This window comes from Palaemon carinicauda, unplaced genomic scaffold (assembly GCF_036898095.1).
Source record: "Palaemon carinicauda isolate YSFRI2023 unplaced genomic scaffold, ASM3689809v2 scaffold67, whole genome shotgun sequence".
NCBI lineage: Eukaryota > Metazoa > Arthropoda > Malacostraca > Decapoda > Palaemonidae > Palaemon > Palaemon carinicauda.
In genome coordinates this window covers 186,719-202,873 of record NW_027171949.1, presented here as the reverse complement: position 1 = coordinate 202,873, position 16,155 = coordinate 186,719, and the positions used below count along the sequence as shown (strand labels likewise).

General features: G+C 38.6%; 1 long non-coding RNA gene across 1 annotated transcript in view; it reads left to right on the top strand.

Moving 5' to 3' along the window:
• LOC137637342 (uncharacterized) overlaps positions 1 to 14,787 on the top strand; it is a 35,768-nt gene extending 20,981 nt beyond the window's left edge. Inside the window, exon 4 of the long non-coding RNA XR_011043574.1 lies at positions 5,649 to 14,787. This is a non-coding gene — a long non-coding RNA (uncharacterized lncRNA). The remainder of the gene's footprint in view (positions 1 to 5,648) is intronic.
• Positions 14,788 to 16,155: the final 1,368 nt, after the last annotated feature.

Sequence of the window (16,155 nt, the reverse complement as noted above, 5' to 3'; positions counted from 1 at the left end):
TCGGCCCGGATACGGTTTAGTGGTTTGCGGACTGTGGCCAGATGTAGCACGCAGACTGCCAGACTGCCTAGTGTCTGAATGCCAACCACACTCCAACATTCACTAAACAAAAAGATGATATGATGGAATACCCATAAATCTGGGCAAAAGGTAAACAATCAAGAGAACTGGGCACCGGGCACCACCCCTCAATTTTTTCATACTAGGCAAGGGGACCCAGCTAGAACCTCAAATTTCCCTATTATCTTTTCTTGGGTTCCCTGTCTCTCTTTGCAGTGCTATGCATGGAGTTCTAAATAAGAGCAATATGCTTTATAGGTAGCAAGTTTCCTCATTATATTTCAAGTTACTTGAACATTACAAATATTAGGAGAGAACAAAAATGTTACTAAGAAAAACAAACTTCAGGCTGGAACGGGGAATATTATAGGTGAGGAAGTGCATTGAAATACAGTAGTATTAAAAAAAGTTTATTCAAATAATTGAGAGAGAAAAACAAATTTCATATTTGTGAAAATACAGGTCTACAAAACCAGGAGAGATAAATTTCTTTATACCGAACCTCTTTGGAATCAATCCTCTAAATATTTAATCTACATATACAAGTAGAAATAAAGACCAACATAAGTGTAAATATTTGGGCTGAATTCAAATGCAATTTGACAGGTCATTTCAGTTAGGATCAAAGGGATTGTAAAACAATATTACCTATCTCTACATTCTCATTTTAACATCAGAAAGAGGCCCCTCCTCTAGATTGCGTTGTCACACGAAAAAAGAAAAAAATATAATTTATTAAAAGTCAGACAAGGGGTAAGAAGACCACAGGACTTCATGTGCACCCTAGATCTAAAGGACGCATACTCCCAGATCCCAATCCATCCGTCTTCAAAGAAGTATCTCAAAATCACACTAGACAACAAGAAATACCGGTTCAAGGTAATGTGCTTCGGTCTTTCCACAGCACCTCACGTTTTCACGAGAGTGTTCACCCTAGTGTCATTTTGGGCTCACAGAATCAGCATCCGTCTCCTATGCTATCTGGAAGTGTGGCTGCGTGTAGCAGAATCGGTGGCGCCCTTTCTTCAGCACAGTTACAAACTTCTGGGACTTTGCCAAGATCTGGGAATCTTGGTTAACCCCAAGAAGTCATCTCTGCTTCCCTCTTAACGACTGGTATACTTAGGAATGATGATAGACACCAATCTTCACAAAGCCTTCCCATCACACGAGAGGGTAGTGAAGCTGAGGAAGGTTGCAAGACCTTTCCTCATACTAGAACTCCCACCCCAAAGGTGGTTATATCTCCTTGAGCACCTATCATCCGTGGCCCATCTAGTTCTCAACGCCTGCCTGAGAGGATACGATCTCTCCAATAATGGCTAAAGTCCAACTGGAATGAGGCCTTCGATTCCCTGGACATTGCGATCTCATGGGGCCAGAAGAACGGACAGACTTCGAGTGGTGGGTGGCAGACGAGAATCTACTAAAGGGTGTCGACCTTGTTGTCCCTCCCCCAGGAGTTGATGCTCTTCTCAGATACATCAAAAGAAGGGGTGGGGCCCACATGCTGCACCGCTCGACCTCCGGCCTGTGGTCAGAGTTTGAAAAGTACAGTACCAGCACATAAATCTCTTAGAGATGAAGGCTGCCTTTCTGGCCCTTCAACAGGTCCAGCAGTTCCTGGCGGGCCATTCAGGGGTGGTAATGAGTGACAACACCACAATAGTAGCTTACATCAACAAGCAAGGTGGTACTTTTTTGCAGCCCCTATCCCATCTGACAGTAAAAATAGTGAGATGGGCACAATTCAACTCGGTGACCCTATTAGCTCCTTTCATTCCCAGCAAAAGTAATGTGCTTGCGGACAACCTGAGGAGAGCGTCTCAGATGTGGGCTGTGAGTGGTATTTGAATCATCTAGTAGCCAACAAAGTCCTGACTTTGTGGGGTTCCCTGACGGTGGATCTGTTTACAACGGCCTTGAACTTCCGGCTCCTATTGTACTGCTCCCCAGTCCCTGAGCCCAAGGCTCTCTGGCAAGATACATTCCAACAACGGTGGAACAACATCAACATTTACGCCTTTCCCCATTCCGTCTGAGGAAGAGGCTACTCAACAAGACCGGAACATCGGTCAATCTCTCAATGACCCTCATAGCTCCGCTATGGCATCACGCGGAATGGTTCCCAGACCTTCTGCAACTCCTAACGGAGCTTGTGAGAGAGCTCCTTCCACGACACAATCTTCTCAAGCAACCACATGCCAACATCTTCCACAAGCTGTAGCTTCTTGACAACTTCGTGCCTGGAGACTATCCAGCACCTCCTCACTCAGAGAGGATTTTCGCAGCAAGTTGCTGTCAGGATGTCTGGACACCTGCGAATCATCTTCAGCAGTCTAGCAGGCAAAGTGGAAAGTCTTCTGTGATTGGTGTCGTGGAAGGGGTATCTCTCCACTCGATGCCACTATTCCAACAATAGCGGAGTTCCTTGTGTATTTGCGTGAAGAAATGCGCTTTTCAGTCTTGGCAGTGAAAGGCTATCGCTCAGCCTTAAGTAGCCTTCAGGCTGAAAGCAATGGACATTTCCTCATCGCTAGAACTTTCTCTACTCATACGTAGTTATGAACTTACCTGCCCTCAGTCGGAAGTGAGACCTCCCCCTTGGAACGGGTTCGAGTTCTCAGTCTCTTAAGAGACCTCCCTATGAACCATTACGTCAGGCATCAGATCGCCACCTAACCTGGAAGGCGGTGTTCCTGCTAGCTTTGGTTTCGGCCAAGCGTGTTAGCGAACTTCATGGTCTCTAGTATGACATCGCCCATTCAAGGGGATGGGGGGAGGTAACTTTCAGCTTCGTCCCTGAGTTTATTGCTAAGACTCAGAATCCTGGAGTAGCAGATCCTCGATTCGACTCCTTCCAGATTTCTAATCTCTGTTTTGTAACAGATGACCCAGACCATCTCTTACTATTGCCCAGTAAGGAGTTTGAGGCTCTACCTTAAAAGAACAGCTGCAGTCCGTCCTCATGTGCCAGCATTATTCTTCAGCACAGGAAGGACTAAGAGGAGGGTCACCAAGAACACCATCTCTGCATGGATTCGTAGGGTCATTGATCTGGCCTTGAATCCAGATCCTCTTCCATCACGTCGCCCTAGAGCACATGATGTCAGGGGCATAGCTTCGTCCCTGGCCTTCAAAAGAAATTTCTCTGTGAAGCAGGTTCTGCAAGCGGGGGTGTGGAAGTGTCAAACAACGTTCACAGCCCACTACCTGCAAGACGTGACCCACAGGAGGCTCGATACGTTCTCTATCGGCCCTGTGGTGGCTGCACAGCAGCTGGTTTAAAACCTCAAGCTCCTTATTTGACAAGTAGAGAAGGTTGAGGGCAATGTTACCCAGTTTTAGTCTGCATGAATGGAAAGGTTTGACTGGCCCTTATTCTTTTCTTCATCATCCCCTCTCTTGGGGAAAGCAGCATCCTGGGTTCTCTGCATAGCTGACCTCAAACCACTGCAGGTAAACCATGCTCCCTTGTGTTCGTAGTATTAAGTTAATACTGTTACGTCCCCCATACCCTGACGAGGTGGTATTGGGAAAGTCCTAGTCTACAAGTTTCCTTCTAAAGAACTTCAGAACAACTTCCTAGGACAAGTCACACTTCTTCATACCTTCACACACAGCTTGCGTAGGCCGCAGTCCTTGCGTAACAAGGTTCTAGCGAGGTGCAGGGGCTCTTTATTTCTTGGGTGCTTATACACTCGAATAACGAGCCCCCGGGTGAAGCCAAAATGCCAGACTGGGTTGGACGTTCACCCTTCCTAATGGGTGAGTCACCCCTATTAAATAGTGTGGTTTGTATTCCAGTTACGGAACAAATGACAAATTCGTAGATAATTTGTATTTTTCCTAACTATACAAACCTTAGCTATTTAACCAAACTTGCCCGCCAGCCCTATCCCCCTTGAAATCCTTCCTCCAAGCAAAGTGAGCTCAAGCACAGGTGTGTGAGGGGCAGCCAGTAGCAAGCTACCCTCCCCTGCCCCCGGTAACCAGTGGTATGGGGTAGTTAACCCTCGTTAAATTTTAATGGCTCGTCATTTCAGCTACGCCGAAAGTAATGCCCCTATTAAATACCTAAGGTTTGTATAGTTAGGAAAAATACAAATTATCTACGAATTTGTCGTATTTCATCATTTTCCAATCTTTAGAGTAGTGATATTCCCATAATCTACCTTAGCATTCCCATCTCTGTTTTCTCAAGCTTTGTCCTCTTTTTGTCTTAAAGTGTGTTTCTGATCCATACAGAATCAGTCATTGTGAGAAGTCGATTATGATTTTGGTGAATGTTGGTCCCTTGGATATAATAAATATTAGTTTTAAGAGGTTGGAATGATGATTGACTGGTTTAAGATGGTTTATATCTTTCAAGAGGTACCCTCCGTAATGGAGAACTTCATATCTTTAGCCGTTCCTTGCATATGGTTTTGGTTATGTTGATTGTTGCAACTGTTTGGTTACTTTTCTCTCTATGCCAATGTATTCAGAGAATGTTACCATCTATTTCATTATTATATCCATATAATGATGGATTAATCTTGATGTGCCTTGAAGAGGTGTTTATGAATTTAGTTATATCTTCTTGATTATCATTGTCCCATATTCTATGGTAATGTGGTAGTTGGCATAGGAATCCTAGGTAGATTGATTGAAATAGGGCTTTCGTCTATCTATCTACCATGGCACTTTCCCTGAAATTTGGGAGGAAGCTGACAAAAAAAGGAGATAAAAGGGGATTTTTTTTTCATTGTTCCTTTTTGCTTGACGAGGGACTCGGCCAAGTTTGGTTGGTACTGCTAGGGTGCCACAGACCACCCTCCCCTATCTTCCCCCACAAAAGGAAGCTGCATATGCCAACTGTCTCACTGTTGCCACCTTAGTAGTCACCAAGGTGACCCGAGGTAGCAGCAGGGCCTATTGGAAGAGCGTCGCAATCGCTCGCCATTCGTTTCTATTCCTAACATGCTCTTTTGCCTCTCTCACGTCTCCTCCTGTCACCTAGGACTTTCATACAAAATTAAAAAATGATTGTAATATTTTCAGTTGAATCTATTCCTTTTTAAAAAGAATACCACTGCATGGGAATCCTAGATAAGTATTGAAATGGTTAGTGTTTCGTCTATACAGTAGTTATTTTAATGGGAATGAATTGAAGAAGAAAGAGGATGAGTGTCAAAATAACCTTAACCATTTGAAAATGGTAACCCCTTTAGATTCTGATATCACCTAAAGACTTCTCGGTTTGCTTTAACTTGACCCCTTAACCTTGTTTTTTTTTAAATGTGTTACAGTGAATAAGTAATCATATTTGAAAGAATTGATGGTGTATGAAGGTAATTTGGAAGCTGACAAGAATTAGATAGAGTTTATGGTTGTGAATAAAAGCTTTTCATTGAGTTAAATTTTATGGATTATGCTGCCGATCTATTGGTGCAGAAGAATTGTACTATTTTTCATAAAGAAAAGAATGTGTGGTAGATAATTTTGTGAAAGTAGTGTAATATTTTGAGTTGTTTATTTACTAGGGAATTCAATTTGATGGCACTGTATATTACAATTTTTTTTATGATTTAAAATTCTGGCTGCAGCATCATAATGCGTCTAGTAAATAGCACATGTAAGCGAATGTAGGAAGCGGTTGTTTTGACGGTAGCCTGGAAGAGGGCCTATTTAGAGAAGGGAAGATCAAGCAAATAAGAAACTTGTTTAAGGTACCTGTATACATATTACCCTCATACAAAAAATGATTCAAAGTACTGGTACCTGTTAATAGTCTCAAATATATTTTCCTTTTATTTTTTCAATGAATTTCCACAGCACTGTATTGTAAAATGATAGGCATGTTTTCTGGTAAGAATTAGATTTTATTTTCACATTTTATTTTCACATATTTTATTTGTTCAATAAAATATAATTTTTGCTTTTCTATCCTCACTTGGGTAATGTAAGGGTAATTTGTGTTTTGTCAAAATTTGTTATTTGTAATATTCCATGTATAACTTTTATATTTTAGAAAATACATATATATATATTTTTTTTCCCAAGAATTAGTACCTTTGTCCCTCTTCATTGAAAGTTGTGTAGCTTTGTTCAGTGTGTTTGATGTCTTATCTGTTCCAAAATCTATTAAATTTCTTGAATATTTTCTATCAGATTTGGCACTATAATAGAGAAGAGGTTCGAGCTGAATTTTAAGAAAAGGTCGTCAAAGTAGTCATGATATCGCTTTGTGAGTAATCCTCATGTTCTGACATTTGCCTTATTAACTACTTTAAAACTTAAAAAGAGGAAGACTTATGGAGTTTGCCTTTGTCTATTTGTTTGGTTTGTGCTACTGTCACCCAATCAAAAGTCATTTTTTTGCTGGAATTACTTTTAATGTTTACAATATATGTATCTCCTTGTTTGGGTTTTTTGCTTGTTCTATAGAGGTGTACTGTTTATGAAGATTAATAATTGGGTCTGAAAGACCCCATGTAACTGCACATAAAGGAAATATGTTATTAATGGATAATTAGCCTTTTATAGAGATTCCAGTGTTTTTACAGGGCCATTATGAATCTATCTTTGTCAGTTCTTGACCATCATTACGCACGGACTGATATTGTATTAGTTTTCATGTTGCCGTCCCGCCTTTCAATTTGACTTCATAATGCAACTTATGAGGACATCTTATCCATAACCAGGTCTTCATCTATTGACCCTTTCCTCAGGTCTTTTCCAATAACCTCCACAATTACTGTTTTGAATATATTCGCTGTCGTCCCATCCAGAACATCTCGATCTTTGAGTTCTTGGTGGTTTTTACTGCTAATTGATGCCACTTCCACAATATATGTTTGTGATTTAATCTTCACTGTATACCAGTTATGAATCTTGGCATCCTCAAGTCACATACTTATAAAATGTTTTATATTATGTAAAACCTGTAGTTCTAGTACTCCATGCAGCAAAAACATAGCCATTGACAGAAAGTGGAAGAGATTTTTCATGTAAATTGCCTTGCTTTTGGGTGCATATCCACTGGAGTGGTTCAGGAACGTTTCACTTGCCTAGATGAAGTGATTATGGCTAATATTTGCTTTTCATGAACATTCCTTTGCTTTGCTAAAAACCTGATGGCAGTTTTTAAGACCTTCATTTTATATTTCAAATCACTCAAAAAAGTTTTTGAATGGAGGCCATTATTTGCATTTTTTTTTTTACATCCCCCAGAAGGCTTTTGGGTTTTTTCTTGAAGGGTGTAGGTACTGTATACTCAAAAGTCTTAGTCTAAATGAGAATCATTAGAAATTTTAAAATAGACTATTCGAGGTGTTGAACTTTTGGGGACTGCTGTTATAGTTTGATATAGAAAAGGCAATTCCAATATCAAACGCATTACGAAGTAAAAGTGCCTCCTTTTTTTCTTTTATAACCTACTTCAACTTTGTTTCCACTTCCTACCTACTTTTTTGCACTTAAGTCTAAACTTCAAGAGAAGGTCCTCAATCACAAACTAATTTGGTCCAAGAAGCTGTTCGTAAGTTGAATTTTGTTAGATTTTTGCCTTAGGGTATGCTTAACCTAAATCCCATACCTATGATTTCCAGCTACAAAAGTCAACAAATAAATAGCTTTCATATGAAATAAATATCAGGTTATTACAAATGTCATTTTACTTACTGTATTGAAGATATTGTTTTATTATAGTACAGTATTTTTATATATTCCAATGGTTCCCTTGACATTTATTCCATCTGCAGTTAGCCATCTTAATGGCCCCAACTTCCCTCCAAGTTTCCCCTGGCTAATGTGCTTTAGATTCTCATTTCAATATGTAATTTGCCACATAATCTCCATCTTACTTACATTTTAGGTTATTAAATTAATAAACTAAGTATTAATTATAGCCGATGTTTGTAGTTTTCAATTGGATTTGTTTTTGTTTAACCGAATGTTTGTGAGTCTGTAAGTTGGCCTTTCATGATAAATCTGGCGGGGGATTTTTCATTGCCCCTCTGTACTGAACAGTGTTCTTGAATAGCCTTCCTATCCCCATTACTGACCCAAGGGAATGGTTGCTTCCCTGAATTTACATTCCAAAAGTTTGAGAATGTTAGTTAAGGACTTTGTGTATCAACTGGTACTCTTAACTTAATACTTCAGTTGAATATTTTTTTCTTGGTCAACACTACTTCATTTGTGGCAGTAGACTACTATAGTGTTCTGCTCTCCGGGAGGTCCTTTCATGGATTATTCCCCCTCCGTAATCCTCTGTTCATGGCCACCTCTTTTAGCTCATGGTGCATTCTCCCTCCCTTCAGGTCATGTGGCATTGACTTTCTTCTCCTTTCTCTGGGTCTTCGTCCTTCGAATTTACCTTCCATAATGTCCTTCAGTAACCTATCTTAAAATGTTTCCTATCCAGTTTGTCTGCCTTCTGTTTAGTGTTGTGATTAGGGATTTTTCTTCTCCAACTAATCTTATTACCTCTTCATTTGTCTTGTGATCTCTCCAACTTATTTTCAGCTTTCAAAGCTGCAACACATGTTTTTTATGTTGAACAGGCTGACAGGAGTAATTTTTATCATTTATATATGACATATCTGTTTTGGTGTTACTGTTTTTAAGATATTTTATTGCTAATTTTTTCTCATATTGTTTGTTTATTTCATTATTTCCTTTCCTCATTGGGCTATTTTCCTTATTGGAGCCCTTGGGCTTATAGCATCTGTCTTTTCCAACTATAGCTGTAGCTTTGCTAATGATAATAATCCTTCTCCATATCCACATTTCAAATGCTTCCAGATGTTTCCTGTCTGTTGCTTTTAAATTCTATGTTTCAGAATCGTACAATGCCATGCTCCTTATGAAACTGCTTACAAATTTTTTCTTTGGTTCCTTTTTCAGTTTTCCCATTAATGTTAGTCTCTCTCCCAAAAGCTACTTTATGTTGGTGCAATTAACTGTACTAACTGTATTGAATTGCCTTTATACAAATACTGGCTACAGTCGTCAGGGACTGGAAAGTCCATGTGTGACACTTTCCCCATTACCTAAAGGTCTGTAGCTTCCACTTCTAAATAGGTATTGCTGTCTGTGAACTATTAATTTAAGCAGTTCACTGTTGGCATTACTTCAGGATCTTATCAGTCACTTTTTAGCTGTATAGTATTATACCTCAGTTCCCACATTTCTTCCATCTTGGTGTCTTGTTGTGGTGACCTATTGGAAACATCCCTGCCTGGTGATTGCCGGACTCGAGTCAAGAGTCCTGCTCAAACTTGATAGTTTCTAGTAGTGTCTGCAACCCCACCATCCTTGTGAGCTAAGGATGGGGTCTTGTGTGGGGGGGGATCCTATCAGTCTACCTTCTGAGTAATCGGCAGTCGTTGCCTGGCTCTCCTAGTCCTCTGGAGAGGGGACTTGGTTGCTTAAAATATGTATATAATGTCAGTCTTTAGGATTTTGTCCTGCTAGCCTAGGGGATTGTCCCTGTCTCTTGCCTCTGCCATTCATGACCAACTTTTTAACTTCTCAACTTTTATTAGTTCTTCAACTAGGAGGATTTCCATTGGTGACACATGGGCACTGAAGGGCTTATAAATCTGTTCCAGCTTGTCTTCTATCTTGTCCAGACTAGCTTTTACTTCATACTTCAAGTGTAGATTTTCCCCAGTTGTATTGACTCGCTTTTTATTCCTTTGCTGCATCCTTATAGTTTCTGGCTAACCTAACTTTTTATCTTAAAACTGTTACTTCGTTTTGCTGAATCAGGGTTTTCGTCTAGTTGTGCATGGCTTCTCAGGCCCCAGTTCCGGGTTTTATGGGCCCAATTTGTTAGTTCAATACAGTGAATCCTAATATTGACCACTGAGTTTCAGAAAGTTTTTTTTTCAGTGTATTTGATTTCTTTATTTTGGTACAGTAAACTATTGAAAAGCAGTTATTCATGGTAGAGAATATTCTTTATTCTTTTAGTTGCATTTCATAGTTTTTAGTGCTAAATAACTGTGTTTTCTACATACAGTATTTTGTCTTGTGGATTTTTTTTTTCTTGTGCTTCAGTTTATAATTTTACAGTTACTATTCATGAAGTTGTTCAGTTTCTGTGCTGTAGTTTTTCACAGGTTTTTAGATTCCTTTTGTGTATGTTCCCCTATCACCTGTAAAAGGTCATTAAGTTCATTTGCGTTTGCTATTTTTTGTTTTCTTTCACAAATGCCTTCCTGGCAGGAACCTTTGCTGAAGGATCAGTTTTCAGGGTTTTGCTTAGATATATATACCTCTAAAATTTGATATTGAATTCTTTGATGACAGGTAGCATAAAACATCTTATTTCTGGACATTTGATGACATGAGATTCTGTTTCTATTGTCATTCAGTTATTCTTGGTGAAACTAATAAAATCTGCAGTAAAATAAGAGCTATCAAGTTCCAGCATCTTTAAACTGATGTGAAAATCTTTAGTGATAATTCTTTTATTGTTACACTGTCTTTTCAATTCTCACTGATGTAGTTTTCACAAACTTCAGTCATTAAAAATGTCTAAATAGTTTTACACTACTTGCCTCCTTATGTTGTTGTTTAAGAGATTGGTATAGTTTGTGGTAGTGGCATTTAGAGGTTGACTTTCTCAGCCCTTTCGATAGCTGTCCCTTTTGGGTGTGTCTAGTTTCATGTATTTCAAATCATTCAGTTTCATTTTACCCCCAAAGGATGCATAGGAACCCAGTGATACTTGGCAGTCATGCCTCATATATTTTTTATTTTGCATACTTTTACCTCAAGCAGGGATCCTGGTGAGCCAAAGCCTCTTGTATATCTAAATGTTAAAGTAACGATCAAGAAATTGGATCCATTTCCAAATTTTTCATCCTTTTTTTATGTGCTTTGGCAAGCATTTTAGGTATTCCAATATTGCATCCTTTTGAAATCCTCTAAACCATCCTCGAACCATTGGAACTACTATTAACTTGTAGTAAGAAGTTACAACAACGTAGCTTATATATTCATACCTTTTAAGGCTAAGTTGAAATTTCTTTTTTTTTAAGTTTGTAAAAGAAAATAATCAAACTTTTAACCATTTTTTTTAGAATGGTTTTGTAAAGGACAAACACACATTACCCTTCATTATTTTATGAATGTTAAGAAATTACTCAATATATTGTAAGATATTTAATGCTTAAGAATATTGTTTAAGAAAGACACACTGTTACATTAGATCTGAATTGCCATCTCTTAATTGCTGAAAATGTTTGTTAGTATAGAGTATTTGATGATAGAATAATTGTTATACTGTACTGTATATGGAAGAGAGACAATTGTCTGTTCCTATGCGCTTGCAAACCTTTCGTACTTTAGAATGGGGACTTTTCTTCAGCAAAGCTGAATCTGCCGTTGCAATTGTTAACTCGGTAGTTAATGACAGGTTGTAAGTGCGGGTGAGTAACTCCTCTTGCTCTCCTGTCAGACATCTCTGTCTTTGACTCAGAGTACAGGCTTCATGTTGTATCCTATCCTTGGGTGTGTAATCTTTTTCTAATAGTTGTTAGTTTAAATGGTAAATATTGGCTTTATGTTAATAATGGAGCCAAGCAGGAATTGAGTGTAGGTTGGAGTCTGCATCAGTTTATGGCCAAACCAGCAATACATTAACTCGCACACTGGTAAGGGTCAGGATTGTTTTGCAATTATCCCCTTTGACCAAGTTGTAGCCCTGTTAAAGGCAGACCTATTCTTTGAATGGGAAAGTGACATCTAAGGGATTATTCTTGGCAATGCCCATGATGATGCAGAAGGGACTGTTTAGCACTTTGTGCTCATCAAGTTCACTGAAGCTACTGGATTTACATTCCTTCCTACTGGGAAAGGTGCTTCAGGAGAAAGGAAAAAAAGAATCTACCTCAGGTAGTCTTTTCACAGGTTGTAGTGTTAGGTGAACACTGCTTTTTCTTGCAAGCTGCTGTTGAGTAAAGCACTTGCAAGGAGGCCCTCAATGTCTTAAAAGGAGTGAGTAGCTAAGGGTACTTCACCCCGTTGTTCCAAACGGTGATCTCCGGAGTGCGCTCTAATCCAAGAGAACAGTTATAATGACTTCTGCTCTGTTAGAAGGCTCCTGGTCTGGTAAACCTGTGTTTCACAATGCTTGTCCCATGGAATTAGCTTCTCTTATTCTCTTGTGCCTGTGATCCTTTGTCCCATTGCTTCTTCTTCTTCTTTGTCTGCATCTTTTCCCACTTTTATGTGGGGTCGATGTTTCTGGCCAGCGTTCTCCATCTACCTCTGTCCCACACTTCATTACCGGTTAATCCCTTTGATCGAAGGTCATCCTTGATACAGTCCATCCACCTTTGCTTTGGTCTCCCTCTCCTTCTCGTCCCCTGTACCTCCATTTCCATCACTCTCCTCCCAATATACTGTTCATCGCTTCTCATGACATGACCATACCACCTCAGTCTACTTTCTTGGATCTTATCTGATAGTTTTCTAACGCCTGTGGTATCCCTAATTACCTCATTCCGTATCTTATCTCTTCTTGTCACCCCACACATCCATCTCAACATTCTCATCTCTGCCACATCCATCTTCTTCTCTTCTGTCTTCTTTATTGCCCACGTCTCCGCTCCATACACCATTGCCGGTCTCACAACTGTCCTGTGTGCTTTACCTTTCAACTTAACCCCTATTTTCCTGTTGCATAGTACTTCACACATTTTTTTCCAATTCTTCCTTCCTGCTTGTATTCTGTGGTTTATTTCTGCCCCCAGATCACCATCCTCTGCAACTGTTGATACTAAATACTTGAAATTTTCAACTCTTTTTCAATCTCTCTCCTTGTAAACTAACTTCCCCATTCTCACCATTTTTCAGTCTCAAATACTCTTGTGTTTTTCCTGCTGATCTTCAATCCTCTATTTTCCATTTCTCTTCTCCACTCCTCCAGTTTCTCTTCTACAACCTCTCGCCTAGTGCTACGCAGTATAACATCATCAGTAAAAAGCATACACCAAGGAGACTGATCTCTAATACCTTGTGTTACTACATCCATGGCCAGATCAAATAGGTAAGGGCTCAATGCAGACCCCTGATGTAGTCCCCTATTTACCGGGAAACTGTCTGTTAGGCCTATACTGCTCTTATCATTTGCTTCTGCCGTGTCATACATATCTTGGGTGATTCTTACGTATTTCTCAGGGACTCCCTCTTCTCTCATACATCTCCACAGCTCCTGACGTGGTACTCGATTGTATGTCTTCTCCATGTTAATAAAGACTATATGTAATCCTTTCTGTTTCTCCCAATGTTTTTACATCTGCCTTAAAGCAAATATTGTATCTACAGTCCCTCTTCCAGCCATTGCTTCGACATTCCTTATATCTAGTCATGCTCATGCATAACAGCAGTGAGTCCTCTTGGATGATCGTATCACTAAGTTTGTAGAGGTTGCTCAATTCTTGTCCAGATGGTACTTCCAACTTGGTGTTGGTAAGTTTTCTCGGTCACCCTTTCTTGGAGCAGCTCATTTTATGGAGGTCACAGGCATCTTCACCATGAGTAGTGTTGGAGAATCGCTGGTCAGCATCCAGCGATCCCCCAGTTTCCCCTGTTCTGGTGATAGCGGTTGATTTTTCATGGTGGTTTAATAAAGGCAATTTTATGCCGGTCAAAGCTCCCTGCAATTGTTCTTATATGGGGTTGAGGAGGAGTGGGTCTTTCATGTTTAAAGTTACTTAGATTTTAGTGTTGTTGCTGTAGTTGCATACAATACATATGTAATATGAAAACATATTTTTCTCAAGTTATTAATTCAGTAGTATTCAGGGTATTAAGATTAGTGTATATATCAAGCTAAACAAGGTAGTGCATTTATTTTAGAGCAGCAATTAGTGTGTGCAAGCTATGGAATCTTGCACAATGGCAGCCCGTAAGTTAGAGTAATTCAGGTAGGAATTTGGGCAAGAGTAATTTTTTAAGTGGGAAGCAGTGTGTACTAATTAAAGCATTTCATTTTAAATGAGCAATTTCTTATCAAAATCTTAAGGTAATGTAAGCCTGTAATGACTAAGATGCCATAGGCTTAGCAGATAATTTTTATCAAGGTAGAACAGATGGTTTTTTAAAGTTGAAACGGCATACTTTTCTCTGGAAAAGGTTGAGTTAGTCACCTTAATGTGAACATTCTGCTGATGAACCTGTGAATAAGTTTTGTTCAATCTTTAAATGTTATGATGCCTTAATACAGTTTGTGAATTATGCTATATTCCCTAAATATTTGATTTTATCATTACAGTTTTATATATGTATCTTGCATCATATTTTGTAACGAAGATTTTTGGTAGCATCGTAAACATTTCATCTTAGGAACATTCATTACACAAGTATAGATAATTGTTCAGTTGGTTTCATTAGTTCCAGTATACTTCAAGGGAAGCTGAGGAGACGTCTGATAGCTGTACATTGTATCAGGTAATGCTGTTTAGCAAATGAGAAACTGCTGACAATGTAGCCTGTAAAACAAAGTAGTTGAGCTTGTTCGTGATCAAAAGCATTTTCATCAACTTTATGAAGTGCTGTATAGAAATACGTAGTTATTTGCTAAACAGCACTCAAGAAAATTGATCAAAATGCTTTTGGTCACGTTTACAAGCTGCCTAGATTTTACAGGCGTAGTTGCCCGCAGTTTCTCATTTGCTAAACAGCATTACCTGCTACAATGTACAGCTGTCAGACATCTCCTTAGCTTCCCTTGAAGTATACTGGAACTAGTGAAGCCAACTGAACAATTATTTATATTTGTTTAATGAATGTTCCCAAGATGAAATGTTTGCAATGCTACCAAAAATCTTTATACTAAAATAATGATGTAAGATACATATATCAAACTGTAATGATAAAATCAAATATTCAGGGAATATAGATTGGCTTAGTTTCCCATTTAGTGTACCAGAATTGAGTCAAATCAGCTATGTAAGATAACATAAAATGTACAAATGATATGTAAGTGATAAAAATGTAAAGAGGAAAAGAATAAACAAAAATTTATAACAAAATCTTTTATTTCTCATAAAATTATTTTTTTTTCAATTTTTTTTTTCCTAATATATAAGTGTCCCCCCCAAAATAGGGGCTGACCTCGTGGAACTTCATTTGCTGGCACTTGAGAGCTCTGCCTGTTGCCCTGTGTACCAGAAAACCTTATAGAAGTCTTAATCAACCCCAGAATCACTCCCATGATGAGTGTGGTGTTGTCTTTCCTTTCTGAATGAAATAAATGGTGCACGGCAACTGTTTGCTCACTGGAAGTAGTCTGTCACAGGAAATCTCCCCAGCTGGTTGACATTTAGGTATCTCAAAAACTGATCAAAAGTCAGGAAATAAAGATTAAGCTCTCCTACTGACATTTATAAGCTTGCTTAAATGAGTTATATATACAGAGCTGAACTAAAAGGTCTTTATGATATCACAGTACTAAGTGTAAGAAAAAAAATCCCACATCTCACTTGTAACTTGACCAGTTGTTGGTTTGTTTGTAAAGTTCCATTTCAATAAGAGGAAATATTCTTTTTAAAATAACTATCTGAAGCAACACATGTAATTCAGATTTTAAATCCATGAATGATAGACAACCTTTTTAACAACAGTTTCATTGACCATTAGTGGATTTTTGACAGTCAGATGCACTAACATTATAACTGTTTAAAGAATAAGAGAGTCTGGAAAATCCATCCACAAAATAAGAGTACACTAATCGGGTAATACTACCAAGGAATTGAAAGGCTGTGTCCTTTTCATAATTTATTTTAAAGTCAATTCACTTTTGTTACATATCCTATCTTCACAATACACTGCATAGCCTAGAATCTAAGTTCAGAGAGTGGAATGATCAGCCATAACTCTTCCACACTTCTTATAGATCAACACTTCAATAAGCAGAACATGTCCAATAGCATAAATGCAAAATTCATCAGAGTATGAATGTACGTTATATAAAACCTTTGACATCCAGCATATGTTCACCTGAACTTATAATTTTTTATTAAAAGGAAAGTATTTCCATACTTTTCAAGCATCTGTACCTGCTTAATTTGCTTTGAATAGGAACAGTTTCAA